We start from the raw sequence: 17,869 nt of genomic DNA on the forward strand, positions 1-17,869 counted from the left end.
GCTGGGCACCACCCTCTTGGTCAGGGCGAGTGGCCAGAAATGGAGGCCATTTTCCATGGGGAAAACGAAGTCATTGGCCCAGGCTCTGGGTGTCAGATGACAGGTGGCATCTGGGGCTCTAAGGACTTGCAGGGTCCTAGTTGCTGGCAGCTTTCGTTCTGGAAGGATCCAGCAGAGTTTGTAGATTCCTGGCTTGGCACTGCCCTGCCTGCCAGGCCAAGTGGCCACAAATGAAGGCCATTTTCCATGGGAAAAAGATGTCCTTTCCCCAGGGTCTCAGGAATATGTTCAAGGTGGCGTTTGAGGCTCTAAGTACTTCCAGGGCCCTAGTTGCTGCCAGCTTTTCTTTTGGAAAAATCCAGCAACGATTGCATCATTCTAGCTAGGCTCCCACTTTCTGCCAGGGTGAGTGGCTGCCAAGGGAGGCCATTTGCCATGGGAAAAAGAAGTCCTTTCCCCAGGGTCTGGGTGTCAGATGAAAGGTGGCCTTTGGGGTTCTGAGGACTTGTAGGGTAGTACTTACTGGCTAGAGTAGAGGAAATGGATTCTATTTGAATATCTGTCTAGAGGCTTTGCCCCACAGGTCCTGGTTGTCCTTGATGGGCTGCAGCTGTGAGCATTGAAGAGAACTGGGATAAAAGGGGGCGGCGTAGCCATTCAGGGAGAGCCTTGAAGGAGCCCTGAACTGGGAAAGAACAGCATGCAGAAGAAAGCGTCTGTGCTGTGAAGATCTGCAGCCATAAGAACACACCGAGGAGGTATGGACTTTAGCAATCTGAGAACAGCATGATGGGACTCTAGAGAAATAGAACAACAACAAGTGGCAGCTTTAGATTTGGAGCAATCCAGCAAAGCTTGCAAATTTCTTGCTGGGCACCACCCTCTTGGTCAGGGCGAGTGGCCAGAAATGGAGGCCATTTTCCATGGGGAAAACGAAGTCATTGGCCCAGGCTCTGGGTGTCAGATGACAGGTGGCATCTGGGGCTCTAAGGACTTGCAGGGTCCTAGTTGCTGGCAGCTTTCGTTCTGGAAGGATCCAGCAGAGTTTGTAGATTCCTGGCTTGGCACTGCCCTGCCTGCCAGGCCAAGTGGCCACAAATGAAGGCCATTTTCCATGGGAAAAAGATGTCCTTTCCCCAGGGTCTCAGGAATATGTTCAAGGTGGCGTTTGAGGCTCTAAGTACTTCCAGGGCCCTAGTTGCTGCCAGCTTTTCTTTTGGAAAAATCCAGCAACGATTGCATCATTCTAGCTAGGCTCCCACTTTCTGCCAGGGTGAGTGGCTGCCAAGGGAGGCCATTTGCCATGGGAAAAAGAAGTCCTTTCCCCAGGGTCTGGGTGTCAGATGAAAGGTGGCCTTTGGGGTTCTGAGGACTTGTAGGGTAGTACTTACTGGCTAGAGTAGAGGAAATGGATTCTATTTGAATATCTGTCTAGAGGCTTTGCCCCACAGGTCCTGGTTGTCCTTGATGGGCTGCAGCTGTGAGCATTGAAGAGAACTGGGATAAAAGGGGGCGGCGTAGCCATTCAGGGAGAGCCTTGAAGGAGCCCTGAACTGGGAAAGAACAGCATGCAGAAGAAAGCGTCTGTGCTGTGAAGATCTGCAGCCATAAGAACACACCGAGGAGGTATGGACTTTAGCAATCTGAGAACAGCATGATGGGACTCTAGAGAAATAGAACAACAACAAGTGGCAGCTTTAGATTTGGAGCAATCCAGCAAAGCTTGCAAATTTCTTGCTGGGCACCACCCTCTTGGTCAGGGTGAGAGGCCAGAAATGGAGGCCATTTTCCATGGGGAAAACGAAGTCATTGGCCCAGGCTCTGGGTGTCAGATGAAAGGTGGCGTCTGGGGCTCTAAGGACTTGCAGGGTCCTAGTTGCTGGCAGCTTTCGTTCTGGAAGGATCCAGCAGAGTTTGTAGATTCCTGGCTTGGCACTGCCCTGCCTGCCAGGCCAAGTGGCCACAAATGAAGGCCATTTTCCATGGGAAAAAGATGTCCTTTCCCCAGGGTCTCAGGAATATGTTCAAGGTGGCGTTTGAGGCTCTAAGTACTTCCAGGGCCCTAGTTGCTGCCAGCTTTTCTTTTGGAAAAATCCAGCAACGATTGCATCATTCTAGCTAGGCTCCCACTTTCTGCCAGGGTGAGTGGCTGCCAAGGGAGGCCATTTGCCATGGGAAAAAGAAGTCCTTTCCCCAGGGTCTGGGTGTCAGATGAAAGGTGGCCTTTGGGGTTCTGAGGACTTGTAGGGTAGTACTTACTGGCTAGAGTAGAGGAAATGGATTCTATTTGAATATCTGTCTAGAGGCTTTGCCCCACAGGTCCTGGTTGTCCTTGATGGGCTGCAGCTGTGAGCATTGAAGAGAACTGGGATAAAAGGGGGCGGCGTAGCCATTCAGGGAGAGCCTTGAAGGAGCCCTGAACTGGGAAAGAACAGCATGCAGAAGAAAGCGTCTGTGCTGTGAAGATCTGCAGCCATAAGAACACACCGAGGAGGTATGGACTTTAGCAATCTGAGAACAGCATGATGGGACTCTAGAGAAATAGAACAACAACAAGTGGCAGCTTTAGATTTGGAGCAATCCAGCAAAGCTTGCAAATTTCTTGCTGGGCACCACCCTCTTGGTCAGGGCGAGTGGCCAGAAATGGAGGCCATTTTCCATGGGGAAAACGAAGTCATTGGCCCAGGCTCTGGGTGTCAGATGACAGGTGGCATCTGGGGCTCTAAGGACTTGCAGGGTCCTAGTTGCTGGCAGCTTTCGTTCTGGAAGGATCCAGCAGAGTTTGTAGATTCCTGGCTTGGCACTGCCCTGCCTGCCAGGCCAAGTGGCCACAAATGAAGGCCATTTTCCATGGGAAAAAGATGTCCTTTCCCCAGGGTCTCAGGAATATGTTCAAGGTGGCGTTTGAGGCTCTAAGTACTTCCAGGGCCCTAGTTGCTGCCAGCTTTTCTTTTGGAAAAATCCAGCAACGATTGCATCATTCTAGCTAGGCTCCCACTTTCTGCCAGGGTGAGTGGCTGCCAAGGGAGGCCATTTGCCATGGGAAAAAGAAGTCCTTTCCCCAGGGTCTGGGTGTCAGATGAAAGGTGGCCTTTGGGGTTCTGAGGACTTGTAGGGTAGTACTTACTGGCTAGAGTAGAGGAAATGGATTCTATTTGAATATCTGTCTAGAGGCTTTGCCCCACAGGTCCTGGTTGTCCTTGATGGGCTGCAGCTGTGAGCATTGAAGAGAACTGGGATAAAAGGGGGCGGCGTAGCCATTCAGGGAGAGCCTTGAAGGAGCCCTGAACTGGGAAAGAACAGCATGCAGAAGAAAGCGTCTGTGCTGTGAAGATCTGCAGCCATAAGAACACACCGAGGAGGTATGGACTTTAGCAATCTGAGAACAGCATGATGGGACTCTAGAGAAATAGAACAACAACAAGTGGCAGCTTTCGATTTGGAGCAATCCAGCAAAGCTTGCAAATTTCTTGCTGGGCACCACCCTCTTGGTCAGGGCGAGTGGCCAGAAATGGAGGCCATTTTCCATGGGGAAAACGAAGTCATTGGCCCAGGCTCTGGGTGTCAGATGACAGGTGGCATCTGGGGCTCTAAGGACTTGCAGGGTCCTAGTTGCTGGCAGCTTTCGTTCTGGAAGGATCCAGCAGAGTTTGTAGATTCCTGGCTTGGCACTGCCCTGCCTGCCAGGCCAAGTGGCCACAAATGAAGGCCATTTTCCATGGGAAAAAGATGTCCTTTCCCCAGGGTCTCAGGAATATGTTCAAGGTGGCGTTTGAGGCTCTAAGTACTTCCAGGGCCCTAGTTGCTGCCAGCTTTTCTTTTGGAAAAATCCAGCAACGATTGCATCATTCTAGCTAGGCTCCCACTTTCTGCCAGGGTGAGTGGCTGCCAAGGGAGGCCATTTGCCATGGGAAAAAGAAGTCCTTTCCCCAGGGTCTGGGTGTCAGATGAAAGGTGGCCTTTGGGGTTCTGAGGACTTGTAGGGTAGTACTTACTGGCTAGAGTAGAGGAAATGGATTCTATTTGAATATCTGTCTAGAGGCTTTGCCCCACAGGTCCTGGTTGTCCTTGATGGGCTGCAGCTGTGAGCATTGAAGAGAACTGGGATAAAAGGGGGCGGCGTAGCCATTCAGGGAGAGCCTTGAAGGAGCCCTGAACTGGGAAAGAACAGCATGCAGAAGAAAGCGTCTGTGCTGTGAAGATCTGCAGCCATAAGAACACACCGAGGAGGTATGGACTTTAGCAATCTGAGAACAGCATGATGGGACTCTAGAGAAATAGAACAACAACAAGTGGCAGCTTTAGATTTGGAGCAATCCAGCAAAGCTTGCAAATTTCTTGCTGGGCACCACCCTCTTGGTCAGGGCGAGTGGCCAGAAATGGAGGCCATTTTCCATGGGGAAAACGAAGTCATTGGCCCAGGCTCTGGGTGTCAGATGACAGGTGGCATCTGGGGCTCTAAGGACTTGCAGGGTCCTAGTTGCTGGCAGCTTTAGTTTTGGAAGGATCCAGCAGAGTTTGTAGATTCCTGGCTTGGCACTGCCCTGCCTGCCAGGCCAAGTGGCCACAAATGAAGGCCATTTTCCATGGGAAAAAGATGTCCTTTCCCCAGGGTCTCAGGAATATGTTCAAGGTGGCGTTTGAGGCTCTAAGTACTTCCAGGGCCCTAGTTGCTGCCAGCTTTTCTTTTGGAAAAATCCAGCAACGATTGCATCATTCTAGCTAGGCTCCCACTTTCTGCCAGGGTGAGTGGCTGCCAAGGGAGGCCATTTGCCATGGGAAAAAGAAGTCCTTTCCCCAGGGTCTGGGTGTCAGATGAAAGGTGGCCTTTGGGGTTCTGAGGACTTGTAGGGTAGTACTTACTGGCTAGAGTAGAGGAAATGGATTCTATTTGAATATCTGTCTAGAGGCTTTGCCCCACAGGTCCTGGTTGTCCTTGATGGGCTGCAGCTGTGAGCATTGAAGAGAACTGGGATAAAAGGGGGCGGCGTAGCCATTCAGGGAGAGCCTTGAAGGAGCCCTGAACTGGGAAAGAACAGCATGCAGAAGAAAGCGTCTGTGCTGTGAAGATCTGCAGCCATAAGAACACACCGAGGAGGTATGGACTTTAGCAATCTGAGAACAGCATGATGGGACTCTAGAGAAATAGAACAACAACAAGTGGCAGCTTTAGATTTGGAGCAATCCAGCAAAGCTTGCAAATTTCTTGCTGGGCACCACCCTCTTGGTCAGGGTGAGAGGCCAGAAATGGAGGCCATTTTCCATGGGGAAAACGAAGTCATTGGCCCAGGCTCTGGGTGTCAGATGAAAGGTGGCGTCTGGGGCTCTAAGGACTTGCAGGGTCCTAGTTGCTGGCAGCTTTCGTTCTGGAAGGATCCAGCAGAGTTTGTAGATTCCTGGCTTGGCACTGCCCTGCCTGCCAGGCCAAGTGGCCACAAATGAAGGCCATTTTCCATGGGAAAAAGATGTCCTTTCCCCAGGGTCTCAGGAATATGTTCAAGGTGGCGTTTGAGGCTCTAAGTACTTCCAGGGCCCTAGTTGCTGCCAGCTTTTCTTTTGGAAAAATCCAGCAACGATTGCATCATTCTAGCTAGGCTCCCACTTTCTGCCAGGGTGAGTGGCTGCCAAGGGAGGCCATTTGCCATGGGAAAAATAAGTCCTTTCCCCAGGGTCTGGGTGTCAGATGAAAGGTGGCCTTTGGGGTTCTGAGGACTTGTAGGGTAGTACTTACTGGCTAGAGTAGAGGAAATGGATTCTATTTGAATATCTGTCTAGAGGCTTTGCCCCACAGGTCCTGGTTGTCCTTGATGGGCTGCAGCTGTGAGCATTGAAGAGAACTGGGATAAAAGGGGGCGGCGTAGCCATTCAGGGAGAGCCTTGAAGGAGCCCTGAACTGGGAAAGAACAGCATGCAGAAGAAAGCGTCTGTGCTGTGAAGATCTGCAGCCATAAGAACACACCGAGGAGGTATGGACTTTAGCAATCTGAGAACAGCATGATGGGACTCTAGAGAAATAGAACAACAACAAGTGGCAGCTTTAGATTTGGAGCAATCCAGCAAAGCTTGCAAATTTCTTGCTGGGCACCACCCTCTTGGTCAGGGCGAGTGGCCAGAAATGGAGGCCATTTTCCATGGGGAAAACGAAGTCATTGGCCCAGGCTCTGGGTGTCAGATGACAGGTGGCATCTGGGGCTCTAAGGACTTGCAGGGTCCTAGTTGCTGGCAGCTTTAGTTTTGGAAGGATCCAGCAGAGTTTGTAGATTCCTGGCTTGGCACTGCCCTGCCTGCCAGGCCAAGTGGCCACAAATGAAGGCCATTTTCCATGGGAAAAAGATGTCCTTTCCCCAGGGTCTCAGGAATATGTTCAAGGTGGCGTTTGAGGCTCTAAGTACTTCCAGGGCCCTAGTTGCTGCCAGCTTTTCTTTTGGAAAAATCCAGCAACGATTGCATCATTCTAGCTAGGCTCCCACTTTCTGCCAGGGTGAGTGGCTGCCAAGGGAGGCCATTTGCCATGGGAAAAAGAAGTCCTTTCCCCAGGGTCTGGGTGTCAGATGAAAGGTGGCCTTTGGGGTTCTGAGGACTTGTAGGGTAGTACTTACTGGCTAGAGTAGAGGAAATGGATTCTATTTGAATATCTGTCTAGAGGCTTTGCCCCACAGGTCCTGGTTGTCCTTGATGGGCTGCAGCTGTGAGCATTGAAGAGAACTGGGATAAAAGGGGGCGGCGTAGCCATTCAGGGAGAGCCTTGAAGGAGCCCTGAACTGGGAAAGAACAGCATGCAGAAGAAAGCGTCTGTGCTGTGAAGATCTGCAGCCATAAGAACACACCGAGGAGGTATGGACTTTAGCAATCTGAGAACAGCATGATGGGACTCTAGAGAAATAGAACAACAACAAGTGGCAGCTTTAGATTTGGAGCAATCCAGCAAAGCTTGCAAATTTCTTGCTGGGCACCACCCTCTTGGTCAGGGCGAGTGGCCAGAAATGGAGGCCATTTTCCATGGGGAAAACGAAGTCATTGGCCCAGGCTCTGGGTGTCAGATGACAGGTGGCATCTGGGGCTCTAAGGACTTGCAGGGTCCTAGTTGCTGGCAGCTTTAGTTTTGGAAGGATCCAGCAGAGTTTGTAGATTCCTGGCTTGGCACTGCCCTGCCTGCCAGGCCAAGTGGCCACAAATGAAGGCCATTTTCCATGGGAAAAAGATGTCCTTTCCCCAGGGTCTCAGGAATATGTTCAAGGTGGCGTTTGAGGCTCTAAGTACTTCCAGGGCCCTAGTTGCTGCCAGCTTTTCTTTTGGAAAAATCCAGCAACGATTGCATCATTCTAGCTAGGCTCCCACTTTCTGCCAGGGTGAGTGGCTGCCAAGGGAGGCCATTTGCCATGGGAAAAAGAAGTCCTTTCCCCAGGGTCTGGGTGTCAGATGAAAGGTGGCCTTTGGGGTTCTGAGGACTTGTAGGGTAGTACTTACTGGCTAGAGTAGAGGAAATGGATTCTATTTGAATATCTGTCTAGAGGCTTTGCCCCACAGGTCCTGGTTGTCCTTGATGGGCTGCAGCTGTGAGCATTGAAGAGAACTGGGATAAAAGGGGGCGGCGTAGCCATTCAGGGAGAGCCTTGAAGGAGCCCTGAACTGGGAAAGAACAGCATGCAGAAGAAAGCGTCTGTGCTGTGAAGATCTGCAGCCATAAGAACACACCGAGGAGGTATGGACTTTAGCAATCTGAGAACAGCATGATGGGACTCTAGAGAAATAGAACAACAACAAGTGGCAGCTTTAGATTTGGAGCAATCCAGCAAAGCTTGCAAATTTCTTGCTGGGCACCACCCTCTTGGTCAGGGCGAGTGGCCAGAAATGGAGGCCATTTTCCATGGGGAAAACGAAGTCATTGGCCCAGGCTCTGGGTGTCAGATGACAGGTGGCATCTGGGGCTCTAAGGACTTGCAGGGTCCTAGTTGCTGGCAGCTTTAGTTTTGGAAGGATCCAGCAGAGTTTGTAGATTCCTGGCTTGGCACTGCCCTGCCTGCCAGGCCAAGTGGCCACAAATGAAGGCCATTTTCCATGGGAAAAAGATGTCCTTTCCCCAGGGTCTCAGGAATATGTTCAAGGTGGCGTTTGAGGCTCTAAGTACTTCCAGGGCCCTAGTTGCTGCCAGCTTTTCTTTTGGAAAAATCCAGCAACGATTGCATCATTCTAGCTAGGCTCCCACTTTCTGCCAGGGTGAGTGGCTGCCAAGGGAGGCCATTTGCCATGGGAAAAAGAAGTCCTTTCCCCAGGGTCTGGGTGTCAGATGAAAGGTGGCCTTTGGGGTTCTGAGGACTTGTAGGGTAGTACTTACTGGCTAGAGTAGAGGAAATGGATTCTATTTGAATATCTGTCTAGAGGCTTTGCCCCACAGGTCCTGGTTGTCCTTGATGGGCTGCAGCTGTGAGCATTGAAGAGAACTGGGATAAAAGGGGGCGGCGTAGCCATTCAGGGAGAGCCTTGAAGGAGCCCTGAACTGGGAAAGAACAGCATGCAGAAGAAAGCGTCTGTGCTGTGAAGATCTGCAGCCATAAGAACACACCGAGGAGGTATGGACTTTAGCAATCTGAGAACAGCATGATGGGACTCTAGAGAAATAGAACAACAACAAGTGGCAGCTTTAGATTTGGAGCAATCCAGCAAAGCTTGCAAATTTCTTGCTGGGCACCACCCTCTTGGTCAGGGCGAGTGGCCAGAAATGGAGGCCATTTTCCATGGGGAAAACGAAGTCATTGGCCCAGGCTCTGGGTGTCAGATGACAGGTGGCATCTGGGGCTCTAAGGACTTGCAGGGTCCTAGTTGCTGGCAGCTTTCGTTCTGGAAGGATCCAGCAGAGTTTGTAGATTCCTGGCTTGGCACTGCCCTGCCTGCCAGGCCAAGTGGCCACAAATGAAGGCCATTTTCCATGGGAAAAAGATGTCCTTTCCCCAGGGTCTCAGGAATATGTTCAAGGTGGCGTTTGAGGCTCTAAGTACTTCCAGGGCCCTAGTTGCTGCCAGCTTTTCTTTTGGAAAAATCCAGCAACGATTGCATCATTCTAGCTAGGCTCCCACTTTCTGCCAGGGTGAGTGGCTGCCAAGGGAGGCCATTTGCCATGGGAAAAAGAAGTCCTTTCCCCAGGGTCTGGGTGTCAGATGAAAGGTGGCCTTTGGGGTTCTGAGGACTTGTAGGGTAGTACTTACTGGCTAGAGTAGAGGAAATGGATTCTATTTGAATATCTGTCTAGAGGCTTTGCCCCACAGGTCCTGGTTGTCCTTGATGGGCTGCAGCTGTGAGCATTGAAGAGAACTGGGATAAAAGGGGGCGGCGTAGCCATTCAGGGAGAGCCTTGAAGGAGCCCTGAACTGGGAAAGAACAGCATGCAGAAGAAAGCGTCTGTGCTGTGAAGATCTGCAGCCATAAGAACACACCGAGGAGGTATGGACTTTAGCAATCTGAGAACAGCATGATGGGACTCTAGAGAAATAGAACAACAACAAGTGGCAGCTTTAGATTTGGAGCAATCCAGCAAAGCTTGCAAATTTCTTGCTGGGCACCACCCTCTTGGTCAGGGCGAGTGGCCAGAAATGGAGGCCATTTTCCATGGGGAAAACGAAGTCATTGGCCCAGGCTCTGGGTGTCAGATGACAGGTGGCATCTGGGGCTCTAAGGACTTGCAGGGTCCTAGTTGCTGGCAGCTTTAGTTTTGGAAGGATCCAGCAGAGTTTGTAGATTCCTGGCTTGGCACTGCCCTGCCTGCCAGGCCAAGTGGCCACAAATGAAGGCCATTTTCCATGGGAAAAAGATGTCCTTTCCCCAGGGTCTCAGGAATATGTTCAAGGTGGCGTTTGAGGCTCTAAGTACTTCCAGGGCCCTAGTTGCTGCCAGCTTTTCTTTTGGAAAAATCCAGCAACGATTGCATCATTCTAGCTAGGCTCCCACTTTCTGCCAGGGTGAGTGGCTGCCAAGGGAGGCCATTTGCCATGGGAAAAAGAAGTCCTTTCCCCAGGGTCTGGGTGTCAGATGAAAGGTGGCCTTTGGGGTTCTGAGGACTTGTAGGGTAGTACTTACTGGCTAGAGTAGAGGAAATGGATTCTATTTGAATATCTGTCTAGAGGCTTTGCCCCACAGGTCCTGGTTGTCCTTGATGGGCTGCAGCTGTGAGCATTGAAGAGAACTGGGATAAAAGGGGGCGGCGTAGCCATTCAGGGAGAGCCTTGAAGGAGCCCTGAACTGGGAAAGAACAGCATGCAGAAGAAAGCGTCTGTGCTGTGAAGATCTGCAGCCATAAGAACACACCGAGGAGGTATGGACTTTAGCAATCTGAGAACAGCATGATGGGACTCTAGAGAAATAGAACAACAACAAGTGGCAGCTTTAGATTTGGAGCAATCCAGCAAAGCTTGCAAATTTCTTGCTGGGCACCACCCTCTTGGTCAGGGCGAGTGGCCAGAAATGGAGGCCATTTTCCATGGGGAAAACGAAGTCATTGGCCCAGGCTCTGGGTGTCAGATGACAGGTGGCATCTGGGGCTCTAAGGACTTGCAGGGTCCTAGTTGCTGGCAGCTTTAGTTTTGGAAGGATCCAGCAGAGTTTGTAGATTCCTGGCTTGGCACTGCCCTGCCTGCCAGGCCAAGTGGCCACAAATGAAGGCCATTTTCCATGGGAAAAAGATGTCCTTTCCCCAGGGTCTCAGGAATATGTTCAAGGTGGCGTTTGAGGCTCTAAGTACTTCCAGGGCCCTAGTTGCTGCCAGCTTTTCTTTTGGAAAAATCCAGCAACGATTGCATCATTCTAGCTAGGCTCCCACTTTCTGCCAGGGTGAGTGGCTGCCAAGGGAGGCCATTTGCCATGGGAAAAAGAAGTCCTTTCCCCAGGGTCTGGGTGTCAGATGAAAGGTGGCCTTTGGGGTTCTGAGGACTTGTAGGGTAGTACTTACTGGCTAGAGTAGAGGAAATGGATTCTATTTGAATATCTGTCTAGAGGCTTTGCCCCACAGGTCCTGGTTGTCCTTGATGGGCTGCAGCTGTGAGCATTGAAGAGAACTGGGATAAAAGGGGGCGGCGTAGCCATTCAGGGAGAGCCTTGAAGGAGCCCTGAACTGGGAAAGAACAGCATGCAGAAGAAAGCGTCTGTGCTGTGAAGATCTGCAGCCATAAGAACACACCGAGGAGGTATGGACTTTAGCAATCTGAGAACAGCATGATGGGACTCTAGAGAAATAGAACAACAACAAGTGGCAGCTTTAGATTTGGAGCAATCCAGCAAAGCTTGCAAATTTCTTGCTGGGCACCACCCTCTTGGTCAGGGCGAGTGGCCAGAAATGGAGGCCATTTTCCATGGGGAAAACGAAGTCATTGGCCCAGGCTCTGGGTGTCAGATGACAGGTGGCATCTGGGGCTCTAAGGACTTGCAGGGTCCTAGTTGCTGGCAGCTTTAGTTTTGGAAGGATCCAGCAGAGTTTGTAGATTCCTGGCTTGGCACTGCCCTGCCTGCCAGGCCAAGTGGCCACAAATGAAGGCCATTTTCCATGGGAAAAAGATGTCCTTTCCCCAGGGTCTCAGGAATATGTTCAAGGTGGCGTTTGAGGCTCTAAGTACTTCCAGGGCCCTAGTTGCTGCCAGCTTTTCTTTTGGAAAAATCCAGCAACGATTGCATCATTCTAGCTAGGCTCCCACTTTCTGCCAGGGTGAGTGGCTGCCAAGGGAGGCCATTTGCCATGGGAAAAAGAAGTCCTTTCCCCAGGGTCTGGGTGTCAGATGAAAGGTGGCCTTTGGGGTTCTGAGGACTTGTAGGGTAGTACTTACTGGCTAGAGTAGAGGAAATGGATTCTATTTGAATATCTGTCTAGAGGCTTTGCCCCACAGGTCCTGGTTGTCCTTGATGGGCTGCAGCTGTGAGCATTGAAGAGAACTGGGATAAAAGGGGGCGGCGTAGCCATTCAGGGAGAGCCTTGAAGGAGCCCTGAACTGGGAAAGAACAGCATGCAGAAGAAAGCGTCTGTGCTGTGAAGATCTGCAGCCATAAGAACACACCGAGGAGGTATGGACTTTAGCAATCTGAGAACAGCATGATGGGACTCTAGAGAAATAGAACAACAACAAGTGGCAGCTTTAGATTTGGAGCAATCCAGCAAAGCTTGCAAATTTCTTGCTGGGCACCACCCTCTTGGTCAGGGCGAGTGGCCAGAAATGGAGGCCATTTTCCATGGGGAAAACGAAGTCATTGGCCCAGGCTCTGGGTGTCAGATGACAGGTGGCATCTGGGGCTCTAAGGACTTGCAGGGTCCTAGTTGCTGGCAGCTTTAGTTTTGGAAGGATCCAGCAGAGTTTGTAGATTCCTGGCTTGGCACTGCCCTGCCTGCCAGGCCAAGTGGCCACAAATGAAGGCCATTTTCCATGGGAAAAAGATGTCCTTTCCCCAGGGTCTCAGGAATATGTTCAAGGTGGCGTTTGAGGCTCTAAGTACTTCCAGGGCCCTAGTTGCTGCCAGCTTTTCTTTTGGAAAAATCCAGCAACGATTGCATCATTCTAGCTAGGCTCCCACTTTCTGCCAGGGTGAGTGGCTGCCAAGGGAGGCCATTTGCCATGGGAAAAAGAAGTCCTTTCCCCAGGGTCTGGGTGTCAGATGAAAGGTGGCCTTTGGGGTTCTGAGGACTTGTAGGGTAGTACTTACTGGCTAGAGTAGAGGAAATGGATTCTATTTGAATATCTGTCTAGAGGCTTTGCCCCACAGGTCCTGGTTGTCCTTGATGGGCTGCAGCTGTGAGCATTGAAGAGAACTGGGATAAAAGGGGGCGGCGTAGCCATTCAGGGAGAGCCTTGAAGGAGCCCTGAACTGGGAAAGAACAGCATGCAGAAGAAAGCGTCTGTGCTGTGAAGATCTGCAGCCATAAGAACACACCGAGGAGGTATGGACTTTAGCAATCTGAGAACAGCATGATGGGACTCTAGAGAAATAGAACAACAACAAGTGGCAGCTTTCGATTTGGAGCAATCCAGCAAAGCTTGCAAATTTCTTGCTGGGCACCACCCTCTTGGTCAGGGCGAGTGGCCAGAAATGGAGGCCATTTTCCATGGGGAAAACGAAGTCATTGGCCCAGGCTCTGGGTGTCAGATGAAAGGTGGCGTCTGGGGCTCTAAGGACTTGCAGGGTCCTAGTTGCTGGCAGCTTTCGTTCTGGAAGGATCCAGCAGAGTTTGTAGATTCCTGGCTTGGCACTGCCCTGCCTGCCAGGCCAAGTGGCCACAAATGAAGGCCATTTTCCATGGGAAAAAGATGTCCTTTCCCCAGGGTCTCAGGAATATGTTCAAGGTGGCGTTTGAGGCTCTAAGTACTTCCAGGGCCCTAGTTGCTGCCAGCTTTTCTTTTGGAAAAATCCAGCAACGATTGCATCATTCTAGCTAGGCTCCCACTTTCTGCCAGGGTGAGTGGCTGCCAAGGGAGGCCATTTGCCATGGGAAAAAGAAGTCCTTTCCCCAGGGTCTGGGTGTCAGATGAAAGGTGGCCTTTGGGGTTCTGAGGACTTGTAGGGTAGTACTTACTGGCTAGAGTAGAGGAAATGGATTCTATTTGAATATCTGTCTAGAGGCTTTGCCCCACAGGTCCTGGTTGTCCTTGATGGGCTGCAGCTGTGAGCATTGAAGAGAACTGGGATAAAAGGGGGCGGCGTAGCCATTCAGGGAGAGCCTTGAAGGAGCCCTGAACTGGGAAAGAACAGCATGCAGAAGAAAGCGTCTGTGCTGTGAAGATCTGCAGCCATAAGAACACACCGAGGAGGTATGGACTTTAGCAATCTGAGAACAGCATGATGGGACTCTAGAGAAATAGAACAACAACAAGTGGCAGCTTTAGATTTGGAGCAATCCAGCAAAGCTTGCAAATTTCTTGCTGGGCACCACCCTCTTGGTCAGGGCGAGTGGCCAGAAATGGAGGCCATTTTCCATGGGGAAAACGAAGTCATTGGCCCAGGCTCTGGGTGTCAGATGACAGGTGGCATCTGGGGCTCTAAGGACTTGCAGGGTCCTAGTTGCTGGCAGCTTTAGTTTTGGAAGGATCCAGCAGAGTTTGTAGATTCCTGGCTTGGCACTGCCCTGCCTGCCAGGCCAAATGGCCACAAATGAAGGCCATTTTCCATGGGAAAAAGATGTCCTTTCCCCAGGGTCTCAGGAATATGTTCAAGGTGGCGTTTGAGGCTCTAAGTACTTCCAGGGCCCTAGTTGCTGCCAGCTTTTCTTTTGGAAAAATCCAGCAACGATTGCATCATTCTAGCTAGGCTCCCACTTTCTGCCAGGGTGAGTGGCTGCCAAGGGAGGCCATTTGCCATGGGAAAAAGAAGTCCTTTCCCCAGGGTCTGGGTGTCAGATGAAAGGTGGCCTTTGGGGTTCTGAGGACTTGTAGGGTAGTACTTACTGGCTAGAGTAGAGGAAATGGATTCTATTTGAATATCTGTCTAGAGGCTTTGCCCCACAGGTCCTGGTTGTCCTTGATGGGCTGCAGCTGTGAGCATTGAAGAGAACTGGGATAAAAGGGGGCGGCGTAGCCATTCAGGGAGAGCCTTGAAGGAGCCCTGAACTGGGAAAGAACAGCATGCAGAAGAAAGCGTCTGTGCTGTGAAGATCTGCAGCCATAAGAACACACCGAGGAGGTATGGACTTTAGCAATCTGAGAACAGCATGATGGGACTCTAGAGAAATAGAACAACAACAAGTGGCAGCTTTAGATTTGGAGCAATCCAGCAAAGCTTGCAAATTTCTTGCTGGGCACCACCCTCTTGGTCAGGGCGAGTGGCCAGAAATGGAGGCCATTTTCCATGGGGAAAACGAAGTCATTGGCCCAGGCTCTGGGTGTCAGATGAAAGGTGGCGTCTGGGGCTCTAAGGACTTGCAGGGTCCTAGTTGCTGGCAGCTTTCGTTCTGGAAGGATCCAGCAGAGTTTGTAGATTCCTGGCTTGGCACTGCCCTGCCTGCCAGGCCAAGTGGCCACAAATGAAGGCCATTTTCCATGGGAAAAAGATGTCCTTTCCCCAGGGTCTCAGGAATATGTTCAAGGTGGCGTTTGAGGCTCTAAGTACTTCCAGGGCCCTAGTTGCTGCCAGCTTTTCTTTTGGAAAAATCCAGCAACGATTGCATCATTCTAGCTAGGCTCCCACTTTCTGCCAGGGTGAGTGGCTGCCAAGGGAGGCCATTTGCCATGGGAAAAAGAAGTCCTTTCCCCAGGGTCTGGGTGTCAGATGAAAGGTGGCCTTTGGGGTTCTGAGGACTTGTAGGGTAGTACTTACTGGCTAGAGTAGAGGAAATGGATTCTATTTGAATATCTGTCTAGAGGCTTTGCCCCACAGGTCCTGGTTGTCCTTGATGGGCTGCAGCTGTGAGCATTGAAGAGAACTGGGATAAAAGGGGGCGGCGTAGCCATTCAGGGAGAGCCTTGAAGGAGCCCTGAACTGGGAAAGAACAGCATGCAGAAGAAAGCGTCTGTGCTGTGAAGATCTGCAGCCATAAGAACACACCGAGGAGGTATGGACTTTAGCAATCTGAGAACAGCATGATGGGACTCTAGAGAAATAGAACAACAACAAGTGGCAGCTTTAGATTTGGAGCAATCCAGCAAAGCTTGCAAATTTCTTGCTGGGCACCACCCTCTTGGTCAGGGCGAGTGGCCAGAAATGGAGGCCATTTTCCATGGGGAAAACGAAGTCATTGGCCCAGGCTCTGGGTGTCAGATGACAGGTGGCATCTGGGGCTCTAAGGACTTGCAGGGTCCTAGTTGCTGGCAGCTTTAGTTTTGGAAGGATCCAGCAGAGTTTGTAGATTCCTGGCTTGGCACTGCCCTGCCTGCCAGGCCAAGTGGCCACAAATGAAGGCCATTTTCCATGGGAAAAAGATGTCCTTTCCCCAGGGTCTCAGGAATATGTTCAAGGTGGCGTTTGAGGCTCTAAGTACTTCCAGGGCCCTAGTTGCTGCCAGCTTTTCTTTTGGAAAAATCCAGCAACGATTGCATCATTCTAGCTAGGCTCCCACTTTCTGCCAGGGTGAGTGGCTGCCAAGGGAGGCCATTTGCCATGGGAAAAAGAAGTCCTTTCCCCAGGGTCTGGGTGTCAGATGAAAGGTGGCCTTTGGGGTTCTGAGGACTTGTAGGGTAGTACTTACTGGCTAGAGTAGAGGAAATGGATTCTATTTGAATATCTGTCTAGAGGCTTTGCCCCACAGGTCCTGGTTGTCCTTGATGGGCTGCAGCTGTGAGCATTGAAGAGAACTGGGATAAAAGGGGGCGGCGTAGCCATTCAGGGAGAGCCTTGAAGGAGCCCTGAACTGGGAAAGAACAGCATGCAGAAGAAAGCGTCTGTGCTGTGAAGATCTGCAGCCATAAGAACACACCGAGGAGGTATGGACTTTAGCAATCTGAGAACAGCATGATGGGACTCTAGAGAAATAGAACAACAACAAGTGGCAGCTTTAGATTTGGAGCAATCCAGCAAAGCTTGCAAATTTCTTGCTGGGCACCACCCTCTTGGTCAGGGCGAGTGGCCAGAAATGGAGGCCATTTTCCATGGGGAAAACGAAGTCATTGGCCCAGGCTCTGGGTGTCAGATGACAGGTGGCATCTGGGGCTCTAAGGACTTGCAGGGTCCTAGTTGCTGGCAGCTTTAGTTTTGGAAGGATCCAGCAGAGTTTGTAGATTCCTGGCTTGGCACTGCCCTGCCTGCCAGGCCAAGTGGCCACAAATGAAGGCCATTTTCCATGGGAAAAAGATGTCCTTTCCCCAGGGTCTCAGGAATATGTTCAAGGTGGCGTTTGAGGCTCTAAGTACTTCCAGGGCCCTAGTTGCTGCCAGCTTTTCTTTTGGAAAAATCCAGCAACGATTGCATCATTCTAGCTAGGCTCCCACTTTCTGCCAGGGTGAGTGGCTGCCAAGGGAGGCCATTTGCCATGGGAAAAAGAAGTCCTTTCCCCAGGGTCTGGGTGTCAGATGAAAGGTGGCCTTTGGGGTTCTGAGGACTTGTAGGGTAGTACTTACTGGCTAGAGTAGAGGAAATGGATTCTATTTGAATATCTGTCTAGAGGCTTTGCCCCACAGGTCCTGGTTGTCCTTGATGGGCTGCAGCTGTGAGCATTGAAGAGAACTGGGATAAAAGGGGGCGGCGTAGCCATTCAGGGAGAGCCTTGAAGGAGCCCTGAACTGGGAAAGAACAGCATGCAGAAGAAAGCGTCTGTGCTGTGAAGATCTGCAGCCATAAGAACACACCGAGGAGGTATGGACTTTAGCAATCTGAGAACAGCATGATGGGACTCTAGAGAAATAGAACAACAACAAGTGGCAGCTTTAGATTTGGAGCAATCCAGCAAAGCTTGCAAATTTCTTGCTGGGCACCACCCTCTTGGTCAGGGCGAGTGGCCAGAAATGGAGGCCATTTTCCATGGGGAAAACGAAGTCATTGGCCCAGGCTCTGGGTGTCAGATGAAAGGTGGCGTCTGGGGCTCTAAGGACTTGCAGGGTCCTAGTTGCTGGCAGCTTTCGTTCTGGAAGGATCCAGCAGAGTTTGTAGATTCCTGGCTTGGCACTGCCCTGCCTGCCAGGCCAAGTGGCCACAAATGAAGGCCATTTTCCATGGGAAAAAGATGTCCTTTCCCCAGGGTCTCAGGAATATGTTCAAGGTGGCGTTTGAGGCTCTAAGTACTTCCAGGGCCCTAGTTGCTGCCAGCTTTTCTTTTGGAAAAATCCAGCAACGATTGCATCATTCTAGCTAGGCTCCCACTTTCTGCCAGGGTGAGTGGCTGCCAAGGGAGGCCATTTGCCATGGGAAAAAGAAGTCCTTTCCCCAGGGTCTGGGTGTCAGATGAAAGGTGGCCTTTGGGGTTCTGAGGACTTGT

Source organism: Agelaius phoeniceus, chromosome 20, assembly GCF_051311805.1.
Source record: "Agelaius phoeniceus isolate bAgePho1 chromosome 20, bAgePho1.hap1, whole genome shotgun sequence".
Lineage (NCBI taxonomy): Eukaryota > Metazoa > Chordata > Aves > Passeriformes > Icteridae > Agelaius > Agelaius phoeniceus.